Below are 22,662 nucleotides of genomic sequence, written 5' to 3'. Positions count from 1 at the left end.
GCAGCATGAGTGCAAACCACATGTGCATCACATGAGCATGCAATCACTAGTGAAATGAAAACAGATCGAAGAGCTCACATTTAATAAAGATGTGGACCTATGTTTGTGTCTATTTATGCAGAGCACCTCCGTGTACACAAATACAGATATACAGAGTGGTGTGATTTACACCTTCCCATCAGATTGTGTGCTTAAAGCTGTAGTAATAATTAAGTAATAATAATACTTTCAATTTATGGAGGCTCCCAGTCATCTGATAACAGATTGGGATAGTTTGAGTTCAATCATATTATCTCTTTGATTAATATGGTTGACTGTGATGGACGTAAGCTTCATTTAAAAGCCTACTTCTATCTTGAATATCATACTGCAAATCAATTCTTTCCCTGTAAGAACAGCTCTGTTATCAGGGTAAAGCTACCAGTAAATTAACTGCTACATATGTTAGGTTTTTTGGCTAAATTCTGTCACAAATCTTGCCAAAACACTTTTTGGCAGACATGATAACAAAGTAGCTTTCCCTCTAATTTAAACAAGGAATTAGAATAAAAGCTTATAAAATTAGCCCAAGAAATAGTTTTTAGACGCTAACTGAAAAGATCAGAGGGGGGAAAATAACACTGGGATGTAACTACAGCAAACACATATAACAATATCAGCGATGTTATTTTTAAGTTACTTTCTAAAAGATAAAAACTTTAGAAAATAACAGTATCAATTGTATTGTCTAACATCACCAAAAATCATTTTCTGTCTAGTGTTTTCATTTCATTTACTTCTATCTATGCATTTAAATAGAAGATAAATACTAAATTTGTTTATTAATAAATATTTATTTATTTATTAGGTAAGAAAAGATTTACTTGTTTATATTTGAAGTTAGAAATAAAGAAAACAATGGAGATTGCATTACTCTTAGAAGTATCAAAGAGTGTTCTATAAATTCATGTAAGAAATGGAAAATAGGATGAGAGCAAATGTGGGGAAAAGTAAAAAACAGTCAATCATTTCATACCAGGATCACAAAAATGTACTTTTCATAAAATTTAATAAATACAAAGGAAGACTTTTTAATATTCTTCCTTAATGTGGTGATGTGTAAAATATTTTTATTTCCAATGATAAATGCTAGAAAGGTAACGTGCATTAAAGGCTATATAAATAATTCTGTTGCCTAACATTACCTTTCTGTCTATCTGTTGGTGGAGATCATTACTTATGTAGAGAAGATCATCTTTATATTCTATTTAACTCTTTCAGATTTTTACCAATCATCTCTGACATTTTAAGAGTGTTTTGGAGGAGACATCACATTAGTTCTTCGTGAGATTGAGCTTAGATTATTTAAGAAGGTTAAACAAAAATGCAAGCACTTAATGCAACATTAAACATGCAAAATATAAAGCTGATTGCCTGGAGGAAGCATGCTCAACTGTTACCCTAGTGACAAGTTAAAAAGACAAAAAGGAAACGGGTGAAAGCTGAATGGCTTTATGATATGAAATTAAAATGTTTCACACTGAACAATCCAAAATGAATTGGGAAAGGTTAGAGCAGAGGAGGGAGAAATCAATTCTCCAACAGCAGTAGTGAATAGAAAAGAAGTATGAATAGGATTTGCCAGTGGGGTGCAACAGCTGCCAAATATCCTGCAGCCAAAGAACTACAATAATACCAGTGAACTGTGCAAGAGCTTTTGGAATCATCATAGGGAACAGAGGAGTATACTAACAATAATTATGCCATTTGGTCTCACCCATCTTTTGCAGCAGGAGAATCAAAGGGATGATTCATCTTCGAATAAAAAATCCAGACTCACAAATATGTGCATGAACATACATTCACTTTCCTACCAGGAATCAAAATACCACCAAACTATCTGTCTGTCTGTCTGTCTGTCTGTCTGTCTGTCTGTCTGTCTGTCTGTCTGTCTGTCTATCTATCTATCTATCTATCTATTTATTCATTTGTCCCATACATAAATACATAGGAAGAAAATAGACATGTGATAATATAAAAAGAAGGTGAAGGTGAACTTAGAGGAGAGGATATATGAAAGGAAGACAATATATAAGATAGGTGAAAAAAAAGGAAAGACAATTGGACAGGGGACAAAAGGCACACCAGTGCACTTATGTACGCCCCTTACTGGCCTCTTAGGGACCTGGAGCGGTCAATCGTGGAGAGTCTAAGGGAGAAGTGTTGGGGGTAAGGGGTTGACACAATTGAGTCCGGCAATGAGTTCCACGCTTCGATAACTCGATTGTTGAAATCATATTTTTTACAGTCAAGTTTGGCGCAGTTCGTATTAAGTTTGAATCTGTTGCGTGCTCTTGTGTTATTGTGGTTGAAGCTGAAGTAGTCATTGACTGGTAAGACATTGCAGCTTATGATCTTGTGGGCAATGCTCAGATCGTGTTTTAGGCGTCGTAGTTCTAGGCTTTCTAGGCCTAGGATTGTTAGTCTATTTTCGTAAGATATTCTGTTTCGAGTGGAGGAGTGAAGGGCTCTTCTGGTGAAATATCTTTGGACATTTTCAAGGGTGTTGATGTCTGAGACGTGGTATGGGTTCCAGACAGATGAGCAGTAGTCTAGGATAGGTCTGGCAAAAGTTTTGTAGGCTCTTGTGAGTAGGGTGAGATTGCCTGAGCAGAAGCTGCGTAGGATCAGGTTGACAACTCTAGAGGCTTTTTTGGCGATATTGTTGCAGTGGGCTTTAGCACTTAGGTCATTCGATATTAGTATTCCAAGGTCCTTTACAGAATGTGGGTTGGCAGTGAGAGATTGTTTATTCAGTTCGTATGTGCGGTTAGGATTCTTTTTGCTAATTTCCCAAGCAGTAGAGTCCTTTGGATATCTTTTTTCTTCAAACTCCTTTCCTTTTTCTCCCATGGGCAACTGCTTTGGAAAGTTCCAAATACAACTTAAAATCACACTGGATCAACTGTTCTGACTGAGAGTTCGTTACTCTCAGTTTGCATTCTTGCATTCTTTGCATTCTTGACTGAACCAAATTTCTCCAGAAAATCGTGGGAAGTCCAAATATCTCACCAGAAGAGCCCTTCACTCCTCCACTCGAAACAGAATTTCCTACGAAAATAGACTAACAATCCTGGGTCTAGAAAGCCTAGAACTACGGTGCCTAAAACACGATTTGAGTATTGCCCACAAGATCATATGCTGCAACGTCCTACCGGTCAATGACTACTTCAGCTTCAACTGCAACAACACAAGAGCACGCAATAGATTCAAACTTAATACGAACCGCTCCAAACTTGACTATAAAAAATATGATTTCAACAATCGAGTTATCGAAGCGTGGAACTCATTACCAGACTCAATTGTGTCAACCCCTAACCCCCAACATTTCTCCCTTAGACTCTCCACAATTGACCTCTCCAGGTTCCTAAGAGGCCAGTAAGGGGCGTACATAAGTGCACTGGTGTGCCTTTCGTCCCTGTCCAATTGTCTTTCCTTTCTCTCACTTATCATATATATTTTCTTCCTTTCATATATCCTCTCCTCTAAGTTCACTTTACCCTTATATATATTACTACATGTCTATTTTTCTTCCTATGTATTTGTGTATTGGACAAATGAATAAATAAAATAAAAAAATAAGTGGATCCACTGTGTGTCTGAAATTATAGATACATGCATATGTATATGTTATGTGATATGGTGTGTATGTTTAGCCACAGATTTTACATGCAGACAACTGCGGGCTGTAAGAATTCTACATGTGTAGTTATAGCTACAAGAAAATGGCTCATTTAAGTGATAGATTATTCCCAGATAACTAGTTCTAGATACACTACCACTGCTCTTCCATTGAACAAGATAATCAAGAGAATCAGTTTTATATTTAATAACTCAATATTATCAGCATCTAGCTCTGCCATATTGAATGCCAAATTTCTGTTATTAATTTCACATGTACCTGAGATAAATTATCAGAATTCTAGGTACTTCTTGTAAACAAATACTGGACACCTTGTTTATTCACAACTTTTAGCAAGCGACAGTAGAAGCTGTCCAAAATTAACCTTTTTGATTACAAAAAGCCAGACATAGAAAAGTAAGATAGGAACCATAATTAAGTGCTTTAAATTATTTTATTAAGCTTATAAAAATATAAAATACCAATGAAAATAGTGAGAAAATAGGGGAAGGTAAGGGAGAGAGAAAGACGCAAAGGGAACAAAGAAATAAAAACATCACTTCCACTCTTTTTGATACAGCCAAATAAAAATAATATTATTACAAAAACATTTTACTTTTAATACTTAATATGTACCCATTTCTATAACAGCAAACAAGCACAAAATCCAAAAATGGTTTCCAAGAAGAAATGAAGTTGGATGCATTCTTTTCTTTGATTAGACTTAATTTCGCCACCTCTTTTAGCAATAGCACACAGACTTATATACTGCTTCATAGTGCTTTATAGCACTTTCTACAGAGTTGGCATATTGCTTCCAACAATTTGCATCCTAATTTTACCAACCTCGGAGAGATGGAAGGTTGAATCAACTATGAGACGGTCAGAATCAAGCTCCGGGCAGCAGGCAGCATCAGCCTAAGATACTGCATTCTAACCAATACACTACCACTGCTCTTCCTAGTTCCATCCATTTATCCATTGAGAGAATTAAATATGTTTGTGCCTAAAGTGTTCTTGCTGCTATCATCATATATAACAGCAAGATTCCAGTCCACCCCCCCACCCACCCCCAGGTTTTTGGTCCATGAAGCCTAAAGAAACATTCTCTGGTGTAATTTGTATACAGTGATCCCTCGAGTAGCACGGTCTCGATTAGCGCGAAATGCTGCAACGCGGTTTTTCAAAAAATATTAATTAAAAAAATAAAATATTAAAAAATAAAAAATAAGTCCACGCTAGTTCTCTCTCTCTTTCTCTCCCTGTTGCCGGCGTGGTATATGAGAGAGAAAGAGAGAGGCAGAGGTCGGGCGCATTACCGGGAGGTGGAGGCGGCGTGGGGACGCTGGGTGCCGGGGACACCGAGGAGGGGGTGGACGTGGCCTCTCAGCTGCAGAGGCGGAGGCAACGGCGGAGTCCGGCGCTGGGGCCATGCGGGGCCGCTCATCCAGGGGGGCGTGGACTGGCAAGTCGCCCTCCTTTCTCTTTCTTTCTCTCTCTTATACCACACCGGTAACAGGGAGAGAAAGAGAGAGAGCGGAGGGCACCTTGCCGGTCCACGCCCCCCTAGATGAGCGGCTCCGCATGGCCCCAGCACTGCCCAGGCAAAGGGGAAACCCCAAGATCGCTTGCCGCTTGCCGTATTGCAGCGAAGGAGGCGAAGCAAGGCTCCAAGCTGCAATACGGCAAGCGGCAAGCGGCAAGCGATCTTGGGGTTTCCCCTTTGCCTGGGCGGCGGGAAGACCAAGGGAAGGTTCCTTCAGCCGCCCAACACCTGATCCGCTCCGCAGCGCGGCAGCAGCGAGGAGCCGAAGATGGGGTTTCCCCTTTGCCTTTACCCCATCTTCGGCTCCTCGCTGCTTCCGCGCTGCGGAGCAGATCAGCTGTTGGGCGGCTGAAGGAACCTTCCCTTGGTCTTCCCCGCCGCCCACACGCAAACTCCACCATCTGCGCATGTGCGGCCATGAAAAAAATGGCGCACATGCGCAGATGGTGGTTTTTACTTCCGCATCCAGTATAACGCGGAAATCGGTTAGCGCGGGAGGTCTTGGAACGTAACCCCCGCGCTAACCGAGAGATCACTGTATTCTGAAACATATTTAAGAGTGTTCTGAATTAAAATATGAATCTTACCTCGGTATTTCTTTGCTTTATCAGAAATCCACTGTAAGTAGTAGATGCATGCATGAAGATTAATACAGTAATACCTTGTCTTACAAATTTAATTGGTTCCGGGATGAGGTTCTTAAGGTGAAAAGTTTGTAAGACGAAACAATGTTTCCCATAGGAATCAATGGAAAAGCAATTAATGCGTGCAAGCCCAAAACTCACTCCTTTTGCCAGCCGAAGCGCCCGTTTTTGCACTGCTGGGATTCCCCTGAGGTTCCCCTACATAGGAAACCCCACCTCCGGACTTCTGTGTTTTTGCGATGCTGCAGGGGAATAACAGCAGGGGAATCCCAGCATTGCAAAAACGAGCGCTTCGCTGGCAACAGAAGTCCGGAGGTGGGGTTTCCCAGCGAAGGGAGCATTAGTGAAATTGCAGCATCGCAAAAACACCAAAGTCCTCAAAACCCCACCTCCGGATCTCTGTGTTTTTGTGATGCTGCGATTTCACTGAGGCTCCCCTACTGGGAAACCCCACCTCCAGACTTCCATTGCCAGCGAAGCGCCCGTTTTTGCACTGCTGGGATTCCCCTGCAGCATCACAAAAACACGGAAGTCCAGAGGTGGGGTTTCAAATGGAGGGGAGCCTCAGGGCAATCCCAGCAGTGCAAAAACAGGTGCTTCACTGGCAACGGAAGTCCGGAGGCGGGGCATCCCAGCGGCAGCGGGTGAAAATAGTTTGTAAGAAGAGGCAAAAAAAATCTTAAACCCCGGGTTTGTATCTCAAAAAGTTTGTATGACGAGGCGTTTGTAAGACGAGGTATCACTGTACCTCCATACAGAAGGATGATCAATTGTAGAAAATCTGAGCAGAAATATACCAATGAGATTCTCTTTTTCATGGGCTGGGGGAATGAAGATTACAGTCCAGATCTGCTTGTAGTTGTGTATCGCTAAACAGCAATGTAAATTTAAATCCAACACTCCTAGTAATAATGCTGTTTACCTGATAACTAAACCAGGGTGCTTTTTTACATCATTTCCATTTCGAAAAAGTCAAGAGGCAGATGTAACAGCAGCTAGTGAATATACAAGCTAATTCAGAAACTATTAATATATAGTTAAATATTGATACGTAATGGCACATATCAAGATACTGTAGGACAACATATGTCTCTGGTCTTCCACTATATTGAATAACTAAATTTAAATGGACAGTATTTTGTACAAAATATTGTTTTAGAAAGCTTTCAAGAATCCATTGTATTACTGTTATAACATTTCCAGAAATTCAAGTGGTGCTTGTTTTCTAAGCTTGCTGTCTCAGAGAGCTTGACATTATTTTTATTAATATGGTAGTAGATAACTATGGATAGTTTCTCTATGCTACTAAAATAAATAACATGTTTTTTTTTAAATGCTTTCAATTTTTTTTGCCTTACATATAAACAAATTATCATTCACTAAAAGTTTATTTGCAACTATTAGTTTAGAATTTAAGTAATCATTACCAATCTAAGGTTCTTATATTAGCTAGTGTGAATGCATGCTCAAAGGGGAACCAAAAAACCTTCCTTCCTTCCTTCCTTCCTTCCTTCCTTCCTTTCTTTCTTTGCTTATTTATTGGATTTGTATGCCGCCCCTCTCCGTAGACTCGGGGCGGCTAACAACAATGATAAACAAACAACATGTAACAATCCAATTAATAAAACAACTAAAACCCCTTATTATAAAACCAAACATACACACAAACATACCATGCATAACTTGTAATGGCGTAGGGGGAAGGAATATCTCAACTCCCCCATGCCTGGTGGCATAAGTGAGTCTTGAGTAGTTTATGAAAGACAGGGAGGGTGGGGGCAGTTCTAATCTCTGGGGGGAGTTGGTTCCAGAGGGCCAGGGCCGCCACAGAGAAGGCTCTTCCCCTGGGGCCCGCCAAACGACATTGTTTAGTCGACGGGACACGGAGAAGGCCAACTCTGTGGGACCTTATCGGTCGCTGGGATTTGTGCGGTAGCTTACCTTACTCATCTTTCAAGTATATTGCTATCAGCTCAAATCATTTACAGGGCTCCTTCTCTATTTTACACCACCAAGTACCTGGGGGGCCGAGGTACTCCAGAGAACCACAGCAGGTTCCTTCTTGAAATAAAAAATGCTGCACAATTCGCAAGAGGATTTGGACTCCAAATAGCTTTACTTCTTTGAAATAAAAATGTAAATGTAGCTGTTTCAAGTACAGTATGTACTTTTATTTCTTTTCATTTCTAACGTGTCTCAATTAAGCCCTGAAATTTTACAATCGTTACATCTTCCAACAACCGTTGCCTCCATTTCATTATCCAAAAAAAGGAAAGTCGGGTTTGAATAAAAACATAACAATAGCCCAACAAAAGGAAAGAAAAAATGGGACCAGTCTACCTAGACAAGATCTTCAAATGGCTGCTTCTGTTGCCATCTATATCCTCCAACTGTGTTGATTTCAACTCACGAGTGAAATACTCCTGATTCATTTGTGCTTGTGAGCAGTGTTCCCTCTAATTTTTTGGGGGGGTGGGCGGAAAAGTATAGTGTCTGAGCGGCAGTCCCTTTGGGACTGGGCGGCACATAATAAATGAATGAATGAATGAATGAATGAATAAACAAACAAACAAACAAACAAACAAATAAAAAAACCCACCCTGTTTTGCCTCAGAGAATTTCAAAATAAAATACTGTACTGTGTGTCTATAACAGTGAGCTCATAATAGGGCAACTCTATCAATATCAAAATGCCACTTAAATAGTTGCGCTAGTTTCAAACTAGATTTTGATTTTCTTTCTCCCTTACTCCCATTCTTTTTCTTTCTCTTTTCCTTCCTCTCTTTTTTCTATCTGTTTCTCTCTCTTCCTCTCTCTCTCCTTCCCTCTCACTCTTTCCCTCTCGGCTTCTGGGCTGGTTTGGAAAACTCTGAGTTGATGATGAGTGAGTGATTGCTCACTGCTCAGCTTAGAGGGAACTATGCTTGTGAGTCATCGGAGAGCCAGTCAAAAAGGGAACACGAGGCTCCACCCACTTGCCCGGACACCGCCATCTGAGTTCTTTTACCCTCTGCTCATGCACAGGATGCTTTGTGCATGCACAGAAGATAAAAGAACTCAAATGGCGGCTTATGGGCAGGTGGGCAAAGCCTCACACTCCCTTTGTGACCGGCTCTCCAATGACTGACAGGCATGAGCGAATTAGGAGCTTTTCACTCCTGTTTCAACTTCTATAATTTCCAGCCACTATAATCAAATTAAGTGCATCCAGAGGACACTAAGTTGCAAGAAAGATATAGAAACATAGAAACATAGAAGTCTGATGGCAGAAAAAGACCTCATGGTCCACCCAGTCTGCCCTTATACTATTTTCTGTATTTTATCTTAGGATGGATATATGTTTATCCCAGGCAGGTTTAAATTCAGTTACTGTGGATTTATCTACCACGTCTGCTGGAAGTTTGTTCCAAGGATCTACTACTCTTTCAGTAAAATAATATTTTCTCATGTTGCTTTTGATCTTTCCCCCAACTAACTTCAGATTGTGTCCCCTTGTTCTTGTGTTCACTTTCCTATTAAAAACACTTCCCTCCTGGACCTTATTTAACCCTTTAACATATTTAAATGTTTCGATCATGTCCCCCCTTTTCCTTCTGTCCTCCAGACCAGTGTTTTTCAACCAGTGTGCCGTGGCACCCTAGTGTGCCGCGAGACATGGTCAGGTGTGCCGCGAAGCTCAGAGAGAAAGAAAGCAAGAGAGAAAGAAAGAAAGCAAGAGAGAGAGAAACCAAGAAAGAAAGAAAGCAAGAGAGAAAGAGAAAGAAAGCAAGAGAGAGAAAGAGCAAGAGAGAGAGAGAGAACAAGAGAGAGAGAAAGCAAGAGAGAGAGAAAGAAAACAAGAGAGAAAGAAAGAAAGAAAGAGAGAGAGAAAGAGAACAAGAGAGAAAGAAAGAAAGAGAGAGAGAAAGAGAACAAGAGAAAGAAAGAGAGAAAGAGAGAGAGAGCAAGAGAGAGAAAGAAAGCAAGAGAGAAAGAGAAAGAGAGGGAGGGAGAGAGAAAGAGAGCAAAAAAGAGAGGAAGGAAGGAAGAGAAAGAAAGAGGAATGGAGAGAGAGAGAAAGAAAGAGGAAGGGAGGGAGAGAAAGAGGGAGGAAGAAAGAAATAGAGCGAAGGGGAGGAAGAGAGAGAGATAATTTTTTTGTCCAAACTTTTTTTAGGCTCTCCCCCCCCCCGCTCAATGTGCCCCAGGGTTTTGTAAATGTAAAAAATGTGCCGCGGCTCAAAAAAGGTTGAAAATCACTGCTCCAGATTACTGTATACAGATTGAGTTCATTAAGTCTTTCCTGATACATTTTATACGTATCCTACTACCTTCAACTTTAAACAAATAATCTATTGGGTTTTTTTTAAGTATTTGTTACATTTTAAGTACAATGTGTCATTGTTGATAATACAATGGGTTTTTCCATATTATGGGACCGCAAACTAATAGGAAAATATTAGTAGCCAATACAAGCAAGACATAGGAAGTGCAATAGGTTTTTAAGTTTAGAAATGCAAACATTACACTGATAGGCTCATGAAATGTCCCACCTAGAGCATTTAATCTCCTAATCTCCTATACAAATTAGAAATCCAGCCAAATATAGGAGATGAACAACATTTTGTTGTCCACGGAGAGGGGCGGCATACAAATCCAATAAATAAATAAATAAAACAAAATTTAAGTTGTGGGGGAGGGTATTCAAAGAATCAACTTTCATTTAAGCTAAAGGTTTTCCACTGGAAACAGTATTTTTAACATGACCAATTGCAAGATTTATATTTCACTGCATAATGTAAATTTGATCTTTACCGAAAAGTGGTAACCGCTATATAATCAATCAGGGTATTAAGTAAACCAAATAAGACCTGTGCAAAGTATACAAAGCACTGTTCGTAACTACTTTGCATGATAATGGCTACCTCTATTATCTAAATATCATCTGTCAACTAGTTTTCTATAATATTGGACATTTTGATAACCAGTTTGAAGAAATAACTCTGTGACACTGCCCTTGGGGAGAAAATAATTAAATGAATAGTAAGTTCTAAAATTCCAAGCAAAAAAGTGGAAAATACAAACTCATGCTAGGAATATAGTTATTCATTCATAACCATTCAGAAACAGCAGTAAGAAATACATTGAGGCTCACCAAATTAATGAAGGATTTGGAAATTAATCACAGTATCAAGGATTACAAACACAAACAGACTGTAGTCATTTGCTGTCAGAATTATCATGTAGAGGTCATCCACTGAATATAATAATATCACCCCAAAAGATAATATTATGAGAGCACATCTGATGATCTTAGGGAGTCCTGAGTTTCCACAAAAGCTAACAGTTTATGCTACTTTTCCATGACAAAAATTATCCTAACACAGATATGTCTTAGATCACCAATAATCAAAATGTAACCTTCCAAATATTGTACAGGTGGTTTTCAACCTATGACCACTATTAAGGCCCAAATTTATGTTGTTAGGTGAGACATTTGTTAAGTGAGTTTTGCAAGTATATCGCCAAAAAAGCTTCTAGAGTTGTCAACCTGATCCTTCGCAGCTTCTGCTCAGGCAATCTCACACTACTCACAAGAGCCTACAAAACTTTTGCCAGACCCATCCTAGACTACAGCTCATCTGTCTGGAACCCATACCACATCTCAGACATCAACACCCTTGAAAATGTCCAAAGATATTTCACCAGAAGAGCCCTTCACTCCTCCATTCGAAACAGAATATCCTACGAAAATAGACTAACAATCCTGGGCCTAGAAAGCCTAGAACTACAGCGCCTAAAACACGATTTGAGTATTGCCCACAAGATCATATGCTGCAACGTCCTACCGGTCAATGACTACTTCAGCTTCAACCGCAACAACACAAGAGCACGCAACAGATTCAAACTTAGTACGAACCGCTCCAAACTTGACTGTAAAAAATATGATTTCAACAATCGAGTTATCGAAGTGTGGAACTCATTACCAGACTCAATTGTGTCAACTCCTAACCCCCAACATTTCTCCCTTAGACTCTCCACAATTGACCTCTCCAGGTTCCTAAGAGGCCAGTAAGGGGCGTACATAAGTGCACTGGTGTGCCTTTCATCCCCTGTCCAATTGTCTTTCCTTTCTCTTACTTATCATATATATTTTCTTCCTTTCATATATCCTCTCCTCTAAGTTCACTTTTACTCTTATATATATTACCACATGTCTTTTTTTTCTTTCTATGTATTTGTGTATTGGACAAATGAATAAATAAAATAAATAAATAAATTTTATGATCTTTCTTGCCTCAATTAAGTGAATCACTGTAGTTGACAAGATAGTAAACCAGATGTTAAATGAATTGCCTTCCCCATTGACTCTGCTTGTCAGAAGGTCACAAAGAACCGTTGTACCTACCTGAACGGTCTTCTCGATGCTCTGGAAGGAGAGTCCAGGATGGGTTAACCCTCAATCCTATTGGTAGAGACTGAGTTATAAATTAATAAATTAACATGTTAATTAGGCACCGCCCCTTGCCTGCCCCCAAGGGCTCAGTTTCAAAAAACGAAGTCATTATAATTCAACACAATTTTATTGAACCCTTAACAAACACAACCAGCTAAAAAGCGTAAACCCAATCCCTTGAATCAAACGATTACTTGGGCGGGTCTGGACTCTCCTTCCAGAGCATCGAGAAGACCGTTCAGGTAGGTACAACGGTTCTTCTCCACTGCTTCTGGAAGGAGAGTCCAGGATGGGATATACCCCAGTTCTAGTCCAAGGGTGGGAGAGTGCAGATTCAGGGATCAACAGTAGAAGAACAAACCCTCTGCAAAACCCTTCTCCCAAACGAAGCCTCAGCTGAGGCGTACATGTCCAGTTTATAATGCCGGATAAATGTAGAAGGAGCAGTCCACGTTGCTGCCCGGCATATGTCCTCAGCCGAAGCCTGCGTCCTCCAGGCTGCTGATGTGGCCGCGCTGCGAGTGGAATGAGCAGTAATCCCTTGAGGGAGAGTGTGAGGGGTAGTTCCGTAAGCCTCAGCAATACACTCTCGGATCCAACGACTGATTGACCTGGGAGAAACCCCAAGCCCCGATTTAGTCTGTGAGAAAGAGATGAACAACCGTTCAGACCGTCTAAATGACTCTGTCCTTCTAATATATATCTTGACCGCTCTCCTGACATCCAGTTTGTGCCACCGGAGTTCTAACGGATGGTTCCCATGCGTACAAAAGTCAGGTAACACTATCTCTTGTTTCCTGTGAAACAGGGAATTGATTTTAGGTATAAATGTTGGATCTAGCCTTAAAACCAGTCTGTCAGGGTAAAATATACAAAGATCTGGACGTATGGAGAGGGCTGATATGTCCGAAACCCTTCTAGCCGATGTAATCGCGACCAAGAAGGCCGTTTTAATAGTAAGGAGCCTAAGTGCTATGGACCTTAATGGTTCAAATGGAGGACCGGTCAATGCCTTTAGCACTAACGAAAGGTCCCATGATGGGAAGCGATGAATTGTTGGGGGATTAGTATTCGCAGCACCTTTAAGAAAGTCCTTTATCCAAGGGTGGAAAGATAAGGACCTAAACTCTCCCGTTCTAATAACAGTTGACAGAGCTGCGACCTGCCTCCTGAGGGTATTCGGAGCTAAACCCCGCTTCAAACCTGCCTGGAGGAACCCCAATACCTGTAACACTGAAGCTGACTCCAAGTCCATGCTGTTCTCCTGACAGAATTTACAGAAGGCCGACCAGGTAGCCTGGTATATTCTTGAGGTAGATGGCCTCCTAGCTGCCTGCATTGTTGAAATAATGTCATCAGGCAAGTTATGTTCCCTCAATCTGCCCCGCTCAATCTCCAGACGGTCAACTGGAACCACTGGGGTTCCGGATGTTGAACTGATCCTTGGCTGAGGGATATTCTTGTGTCCGGAATCCTCCATGGCGGGGAGACTGAGAGGGACACTAGGTCCGAAAACCACGGTCTGCGCGGCCAGTACGGGGCCACCAGAATCACTTCTGCCTTCTCCTGCAAAATCTTGTTGACGACCCTTTGCAGAATCTTTGTCGGCGGGTAGGCATAGAGGAGACCCTGTGGCCAACTGGAGACTAAGGCATCGACCCCCTCCGCATTGTGCGAGGGGTAGCGGGTATAGTATCTGGGGAGTTGCGCATTGTTGTGCGTTGCGAACATGTCCACCAGAGGCATGCCGAAGCGCTCCGTGATCATCTGGAACAGTTGCGAGTCCAGCTTCCATTCCGTTGGGTCGAGCGTGGTTCTGCTCAGCCAATCGGCCTGAGTGTTGTCCACTCCTGCGATATGCTCTGCTGATAACGATTGCAGATTCCTCTCGGCCCAGGTGAAGAGGGCTGAAGCCTCCTGCATGAGGCGTCGTGACCTGGTACCCCCCTGATGGTTGAGGTAGGCTTTGGTCGCGACATTGTCCGTCAAGACTAATACATGCTTGTTCTGTACTAGAAGGGTGAAGTGTTGGAGTGCCAGAAAGACTGCCCTTAGTTCTAAAAGATTGATGTTCACCGGGTTGAGGTCCTCCGTGGACCATAGTCCTTGTGCGCATTGTTGACCGATATGCGCTCCCCAACCCGATAAGCTGGCATCCGTCGTCAGTGTGAGTAAGTCGTGAGTGCGAAACGACAGCCCTCGGTACAAGGCTGGGGAGGCCCACCATGCCAGGGAATCTTTGACATCCCTTGGCAGGCGGACTCGCACATTGGAATGACTTGTCCTGACCTTCTGTGCCGGTAGTAGAAACCATTGAAGGCTTCGGATGTGGTGTCTGGCCCATGGGATGATCCCTATGCAGGAGACCAGAGTGCCTAGAACCTTGGACAAGAAGGCCATGGACGACTTCCTGTCCCTCTGAAGGGAGGAAATGAGCGAAATGATGTTCTTCCGCCTGTCTCGGGAAAGGTACACTGTACATGAGGTCGTGTCGATGATGGAGCCCAGATGTAGGAGCGTGGTAGATGGAATCAACTGGCTCTTGGGCACATTGATGGTAAAGCCGTGCTCCGTCAAGGTCCTCATCGTTAGGGCGAGATCCTGCTGGGCCTGGGCCTGAGATTTGGACAGGATCACAATATCGTCCAAATAGGCCATCAGGCGCACCGATCGTGCACGTAGGCTCGCCGTGATGACATCCAACAGTTTGGTGAAGGTTCTTGGCGCCGATGAGAGGCCGAATGGCATGGCCTTGTACTGATAATGGACGCCTTCGACGCAGAAACGCAGAAACCTTCGGTGAGGTGGGTAAATTGGCACATGCAGGTACGCCTCCTTCAGGTCCAGTGATGTTAAAAGGTCCTGGGGGCGGACTGCCGCTAGGATGGTTTGCAACGAATGCATCCTGAATTTTCTGTACAGAATGTACAGATTTAACTGCTTCAAATTCAGGATCAAACGGCAACCTCCCGACGACTTTGGAACTGTGAAGATCATGGAATAGAAACCGGTCCCCCTGGCGTGCTGTGGAACCGGCTCTATAGCGTGAATATGCAACAGATGTTGTATTTCGTGAAACAGTTCCCTCTTTTTGGTTGTATTCCTTGGTGTCGGACACTGGAGGAAACGGTTGGGTGGGGGCTGAAGGAACTCCAACCTTAGGCCTCCAGACACCGTAGCTATTGCCCACCTGTCCGAGGAAGTGGCACGCCAGTAGGCACTGTAGAGGCGAAGCTTCCCCCCTAGCGGTTGATTGCCGGCGAAGTCATTTGGGGCGCTTAAAGCCTCTCTGGCTTGTACCTCTAAAAGGGCGTCGAGCCTGTTGATAGCCTCTGGTCCTATCCTGGAAGCCGGCCCGGTCATTCCGAAAGGAAGAGGCTGGGGTGAAACGTCCCTGAGAATATGGCCTCTGGGTCTGACCTGTTCCGGAAGAATTGTCCCAGCGAAAGGACTGCCTCCTGTTGTAAGGCGTAGACCTCCTGTCCTGCCGTCTGTTGGACCTGGGCAGGACCTTCCGTTTGTCCTTATCCTCGACAAGGACCTTATCGAGAACTTCTCCAAACAGATCAGCTCCGCGGAAGGGAGAAGAAGCCAGGCGCCACTTCGACTTAGTGTCAGCTGGCCAGCTCCTAAGCCACAATAAACGTCTTGAGGACAAGTTGGTGGACATCCCCCTTGCTGAAAATTTGGCAGAGTGGAGAGTGGCATCCGCCGAGAACTCCGCTGCGGCCAACAGCTTACTTAAGTCCTGCCGCATCCTGCCATCCTCCGGTCCAAGGCGGGACATCATTTCCTCAATCCAAACGATGGACGCTCGATTGAAAAAGGAGGCAGCGGCCGCTGCCCGAAATGCCCAGCCGGACATGGAATGTGACTTCCTTATGAGGATCTCTGCCTTCCTGTCCTCCGGCTTCAAATTGTCCCCCGATTCCGCTGGAACCATGGCATTTGACACCAGAGTTACCACTGGATGATCAATTGGGGGAAACTGAAGAAGAGTCTCCACCTCTTCATCAAATGCATACAGCTTGCGTTCCAGCATTGAAGGGCCTTGAGCAGCCGCTGGATGTTGCCATGGCCTTTTTGCGTTTTGAATAAAAATATCCGATGCCGGAATGTGGTCTGTTTCAGGCTGAGGTTCTTTGAGCAATGTAGTTGATCTGGGTGTCTCTGCGGGCTTTGCGATCCCCGGCAGGTCCACCGCTTGTTTGGCCTTGTGTAACAGTGTGCGAAACAAGGCGGGCTTAAAGAGGCCTGGAACAGTTGGTTGCTCAGGTAAAGTCTCATCGTCAGAGAAGTCGTAGTCCTTTTCACTACCCTCCTGCCAGGATGGTTCCTCTGATAACCCCATACCTGAAAGGGGCGGTGCAGACCACAAATTCCGTTTTTGAGAATGATCTGGCTGTTGATGACATTGCTGCACCCCTGTTGCTATGCCTTGTGAATAGGCATTATTAACCAATTCTTGGACAGCTGGTGACAAGTCCTGCCAAGTACTAGGCTGAGATCTGAGCCCAGCAGCAGTAGGGGTGAATGTAGCTGAAGGCCCTGCCTTGGCTTGGGGTGAAAAACCCCACAGAGGCCTGGATAAAGTTGCAGAACTTGGCCCACTCAGGGGATGATGAGCCTGCTGGATGGCCTGGCGATCTGGGGACCAATCCCTTCCCGGTAGGAAACCCTCTGGAGCCACAGAATTGGGAGTCAATTGCCCTGGTAATGGTGCAGGGCTTGGAGACCTTCCAGAGGCTAGGGAAGGAGCGTGTAGAGCTGACTCCAAACGTTGCTCCAACGCCAGTATACGTTTTTCAGCCTCCCTGAATGCTGAAGTGGATGGGCCCTGAGAAGACTTGGGCTTAGATTTCCCCTTGTCCTTAGCCTTGGGGAGGGGGGCTGAGGTGACTGCTTGCTCCCCACCAACTGGTAATTGATCCATGGTACTCACGAAACCGATCAATGAATAAAAGAGGCAGCCAAATGCTGGTGTCTATGATAAACACGAAGCTCTTCCACGAAATGTGTAGCAAAAAATGGCTGCCTACTGCTGACGAGACCTTGCTCATCGCTCCACCCCCTCAGGCGATATTACGCGCCGCTGTCAGTCCTTGTAGGCCCCAAGGGACGTAGGGGGGGAGGTTTTCCCGCCTAAAACGGGCGCAGCCGTTAGGTGCCAGGCTCAAAATGGCGGCCGCAAGTAAATAGGGCGGTAATACACATCGCCCTGCCTTTACAAGGCGAACTGGCTGTCAGGAAGAACCTGAGGTCCCCGAGCCACAGTGAGGCCTGCCGCCGCGTTTTTCCTCTCTCTCCCCCTTATGAACGGGGGTTTGTTTAAACTCGCCGCCGATCCTACGGGAGCCTCTCCCGAGTGCGCGCGCGCGCGAGATTCAATTTAGCCGGCAATACGCTTGACGGCGGCGGCTTCGGCGGCGGCGGCTTCGGCGGCGGCTTTTTTCCTTGCCGCCGAACATATGGCCGTCGGCTGTCATCTCGCTGAGCCGCCCGGCTTCCTCGCCGCTTATTTCACTCGTGGGGAGGAGGATCTCTCTGGGCGACTCCCCTTCAGCCTCCCAGTGAGGGGGACGGACCCCCTCACCTTCGGCTGCAGCCGGGTCTGGCCGCGGAGGCCAGTGACCCATGGCTGAAAACCCCCTTGATAAAACTGTACCCGCTGAGGGAAGAGGTTTCCCGGGGGAAATGATGGGGGTGTTGCCCACGGAGGGCAAAGACCCCGTCCTGTCATGGTGTTTCCTGAAAAACAAGAAAGACAAAATAAAACAGGTTAGTCAAAGAAAGAATTTTAACATTATTTAATCAATTTATTTCTAAAAAACTTTCTCCACAATAAACTCATGTGTCTCTCCAAAGACTGAGTTTTTGAAACTGAGCCCTTGGGGGCAGGCAAGGGGCGGTGCCTAATTAACATGTTAATTTATTAATTTATAACTCAGTCTCTACCAATAGGATTGAGGGTTAACCCATCCTGGACTCTCCTTCCAGAAGCAGTGGAGAATGAACCAATTGCCAAGCATCTGAATTTTGATCACATAATCATGGGATGCTGTAACGGTCGCTAACCATGAGAAATGGTCATAAGTCACATTTTCCAGTGCCGTTATAACTTTGAGCAGTCACTAAATGAACTGTTGTAAGTTAAGGACCACCTGTGCTATTCTAATTCTCATAAATGTCTAGCTAATATGGCCAAACTGTGAAGGTTTATGAGAATTTCTTTGCCAGCAGGACATTCAATAGATGCATTTAAGACAGCAATTAATATAGATTTGGAAATATGAACTAGCACAAAATTTTTGAGAATTTAACTTTATATTTTAGAGTCTTTATTCTTTTAAAAGAACTAAGAAATCACTATGTTATTTCAATTAGAGCAAATTCGACAAGTACAAGAGGACGCAGAGACGAAGAGCAGAAGGGAACTTCCCATTGTGCGAGCAGATGTCTACTTAAAAAGACTACCCTCTGTATAAAAAGTAGCTCAATGAAAACAATTTTAATGATCAAATATAATTTAAAGCACCCAAAAATGAAAATGTCCAGCCATAACTAGCATACATATGCCTAAGTTATAAAAATAGGTTTACTGTGATTACTGAACCAGGAGACAGAAAATTCAGGCAACATATTGAGTATTAACTATTAAATATGGCTTAGGAGCAGACTATATATGAGACTGTCTCCTGCTGCCCACCTGTCAGAGACCAAGTAGATCATGGAGTTAGCCTTCTCCGGGTCCCATGAACTAAGCAGTGCAGGTTGGCAGGCCCCTGGGGGAGGGCCTTCTCTGGGGCTGCCCCGGCTCTTTGGAACCAACTACCCTCCCGATGTCCATACTGTTCCCACCCTACTGGCCTTCTGAAAGGCCGTGAAGACCTGGCTCTGCCGGCAGGCTTGGGGGCCATGAGTATTAATACCTATTCATGGCCAATCTACGATTCACTTGATATGTTTGTGTGTATGATTGTTTAATTAAGAGACTTTTAACGTTTTTTATCATTAGTTTAATGGGGATTTTACTTTTTTTTTTACTAACATTTGACTTATTCTAATTGTATCGTATTTTTATTGTTGTAAGCCCACCTGAATTCCACAGGATTGGACGGCATGTACATCAAATGAATTAAATTAATTTCATGCATATTTCTATCACATAATTATAATTTATATATATTGAATGTACACTGCTCAAAAAAATAAAGGGAACACTTAGAATATAACTTCAAGTAAATCAAACCTCTGTGAAATCAAACTGTCCACTTAGGAAGCAACACTGATTGACAATCAATTTCACATTCTGTTGTGCAAATGGAATAGTTGTGCAAATGAAATATTCAATGAGAATATTTCATTCATTCAGAACTAGGATGTGTTATTTGAGTGTTATTTTTTTGAGCAGTATATATTCCTAAATATATGGATAAGAAAACAAGTGGAGTAGATATTTATATTTAGAGGAAAATGGCATATGACTGAATACTTTTATTCATAAAATTAATCTAACATGTACTGCTATGGTGATTTATACTGTATAAAACTTAGTATTTCTCCCAAAACTTAGACATTCTATGTTCATACAATGGAGGATTTTCATCCTGGAGGTGGTTGACTAACTAAAACTCAATCTCATCCCCACACCCACACCCAGTATGTTGACTCCCTTCTTTCCCATCTGGTGTTAATGGTTTCTATTTATTAATGATTTTATCCGCTGTGTTCTATGACTGTTGGTTTTAATGTTTTAATCAGCAGTGGGTTCTACTTACCTTTGCTTCCCGTTTGAGAATGGGAGTGCGCAGGCGGGCGCATTTTATGGGCATACACAGAGCATTTTTGATGACGTACGGGTGGGTCGGTGGAACCTCCCACCACTACCCCTACCAGTTCACCGTACTGGGTCAAACCGGTAATAACCCACTAAAACTTTTAATGCTTTAAACCTTCCTGTATGAGAGGACCAGTAACAGACATGTGACCTGTTTGGCAAACCACCATACATGGCTGGCTGGCCACGCCCATGAACCAGTCCGCCTGGGCCTCCTGCTTGCCCCGCCCCACCAGTCTCTGCTCTGCAGTTTGTCTGCCTGAAGCGCTACGCCCCTGATCTGCCTGCCACGTAAGCCTGCAAAGTCATTGTCTACCTAGCTGCCCCTGCTCCCCTCCACCATTCTACCCTGTCTTTCGTAATCCTCCCCCCAAACATGCTTGCCTGACTTCCATGCAGTCTTCCAGATGTCCCTGTGGCCAGCTTGCAAAGGCTGCATCAGGCACGCAAGGTGCAGAGCAGAGACCGGACAGGGTAGGGCTAGCGAGCAGCTATTTCTTTTCATTCCAAACAATCTAGAATGGAAAACGCATGGCTGGGGTGGAGCCGAGGTCCTTCTTAACAAGCTTCAAACCGTTGCTGCAAGCCTTCCCTGCACGAGTGGTGGAAGTCCAGTATTCTGGTGCACTCATCTGTTTCCCTCTATGCCTGGCCTTGGAAAAACCTGCCCTCCAAATCGCCTTTATTTTATTTATTTATTTAATTTGTTAGATTTCTAAGCCGCCCAACTCCTTCTGGACTCTCAGCGATGTACAACAATTTAAAAAACAATCAAAAGCAGTTAAAACCCCTAAAAATAAAACCATTTATTTCTTCTTGACCGGAGCTGGCACTCAACAGTTCCAGGTCTGCTGGCAGAGCCAGGTTTTCACGGCTTTCTGGAAGGCTAGGAGGGTGGGGGTGGTGCGGATCTCCGTGGGTAGTTGGTTCCAGAGAGCAGGACCCGCCACAGAGAAGGCTCTCCCAAAAATATGCGGCTTGGGCTCCTTCCTCTCCAAAAGGCACCATCTTTTATATTCTCTCTGCTGCTTCTGCCTCGTTTTATCAGAACAGCCGTTCTTTATTCACGTTCTCCATGCATGGCTTGCTTTGCCTTTTTTAAAGCAAAACAAAAAACAAAAATTGTTATTTACTCAATTGAAGGAAGATAGCAGACAGAACCAGTTGCTCAACAATCGGATGGATTGCATTGCAGCCTGTAATCCATCTTATTTGTGAGCAACTGATTCTGCCTCCCTTCCTTCAATTGGGTAAATAACTGGGGTTTTGTGTTTTGTTCTGTTTTGCTTTTTGCTTTAAAAAATAATAAATTGGGGGGGGATTTTCTTTGGGGTTTTTTAGGATTTTTTTTAAAGAGCTAGCTATTTAAAATTTAGGAAGTTTTAAATTTAGCTGCTTTTATCTAAAAATATTAATAAAATAAAATATAGAATGTTGTGTGACTTTGAAATTCTAGCTAGGGAGGGGGTTAGACTAGATGACCTCCAAGATCGTTTCTTAAGAACATAAGAAAAGCCATGCTGAATCAAGCTAAAGCCCATCGAGTCCAGCATTCTATGTCACACAGTGGCCTGCCAATTGTACATGGGGATCTTGAGCAGAAAGAGAAGGAAAGACCCTCCCTTTCCCCTGACCCCCCAACAAATGGCATTCAAGGGACTCCTGCCTGCCTCAACCACCATAGAGTGGCACATGGACATCCGTTTCAATAGCCACCGATACACTCGGCATCCATGAATCTGTCTAATCCTGCCTTGAAGCTATCAAGGCTGACAGCAGTCATGACCTCTTCTGGAAGTGAATTCCATAAACCAACTCTGTAAATCTGTTAAATTGTTAAATGTATTAAATCTGTTGCGGTGCCATTTGTATCCTTTTGTATGGTGTGAGTCAGTACAGCTACTTTTGTATGGAACCGGAAGGGAAAATTTTCACATTTCACCCTGCTTTAAAGTTTTCATGCTCATTGGATACAAGATTGGCAGCAAATAAATGTCATAACTACATACATACATACATACATACATACATACATACATACATACATACATACATACATATCAACAGACATAAAATTATCATAGCTTCCATATTTCTAAATTTCAGCATGTTGTTTGGAACAGTATATTGCTACCTAAGCAGCACAGTCTGTTTAACAAGCAACAAGCAGAATTTCTTTTTCTTTCTTACTCTCTTTCTCTTTCTTTCTTTCTTTCTTTGTCTTTCTTTCTTTTTCTTTCTAATTCATTCATTCATTCATTCATGTATACATAGTGTTGTGGTTGGCTCTGGCCCAGCTCCTGCCCCAGGGAATGTGGAGGTGGATGCAGGGGAAACTTCAACATGTCATAGGCCTGTGTTATTGCTGAGAGAGTCAGCTCAGAGTTTAGTTTCCTCGGACGAAGAAGAAGGTGGGAGTGACTTGGAAGAGGGGGGGCTTGGCACACAGCCCAGGCAGTCACTCTCCCTTATCTTCCATTGATTCGGATGAACACGTCTTGGACCCACGCAAGTGCAGAATTATGCGCAGAAGAGACC

General features: G+C 43.3%; 1 protein-coding gene across 1 annotated transcript in view; it reads right to left on the bottom strand.

Annotated features, from left to right (window-relative positions):
• PCCA (propionyl-CoA carboxylase subunit alpha) overlaps positions 1–22,662 on the bottom strand; it is a 326,677-nt gene that overhangs the window by 126,032 nt on the left and 177,983 nt on the right. The gene's annotated exons all lie outside the window — the stretch shown is intronic.

This window comes from Erythrolamprus reginae, chromosome 4 (genome assembly GCF_031021105.1).
Source record: "Erythrolamprus reginae isolate rEryReg1 chromosome 4, rEryReg1.hap1, whole genome shotgun sequence".
Lineage (NCBI taxonomy): Eukaryota > Metazoa > Chordata > Lepidosauria > Squamata > Dipsadidae > Erythrolamprus > Erythrolamprus reginae.
The sequence above is the reverse complement of the archived record's forward strand: the minus strand, read 5'-3'. Positions and strand labels throughout refer to the sequence as shown.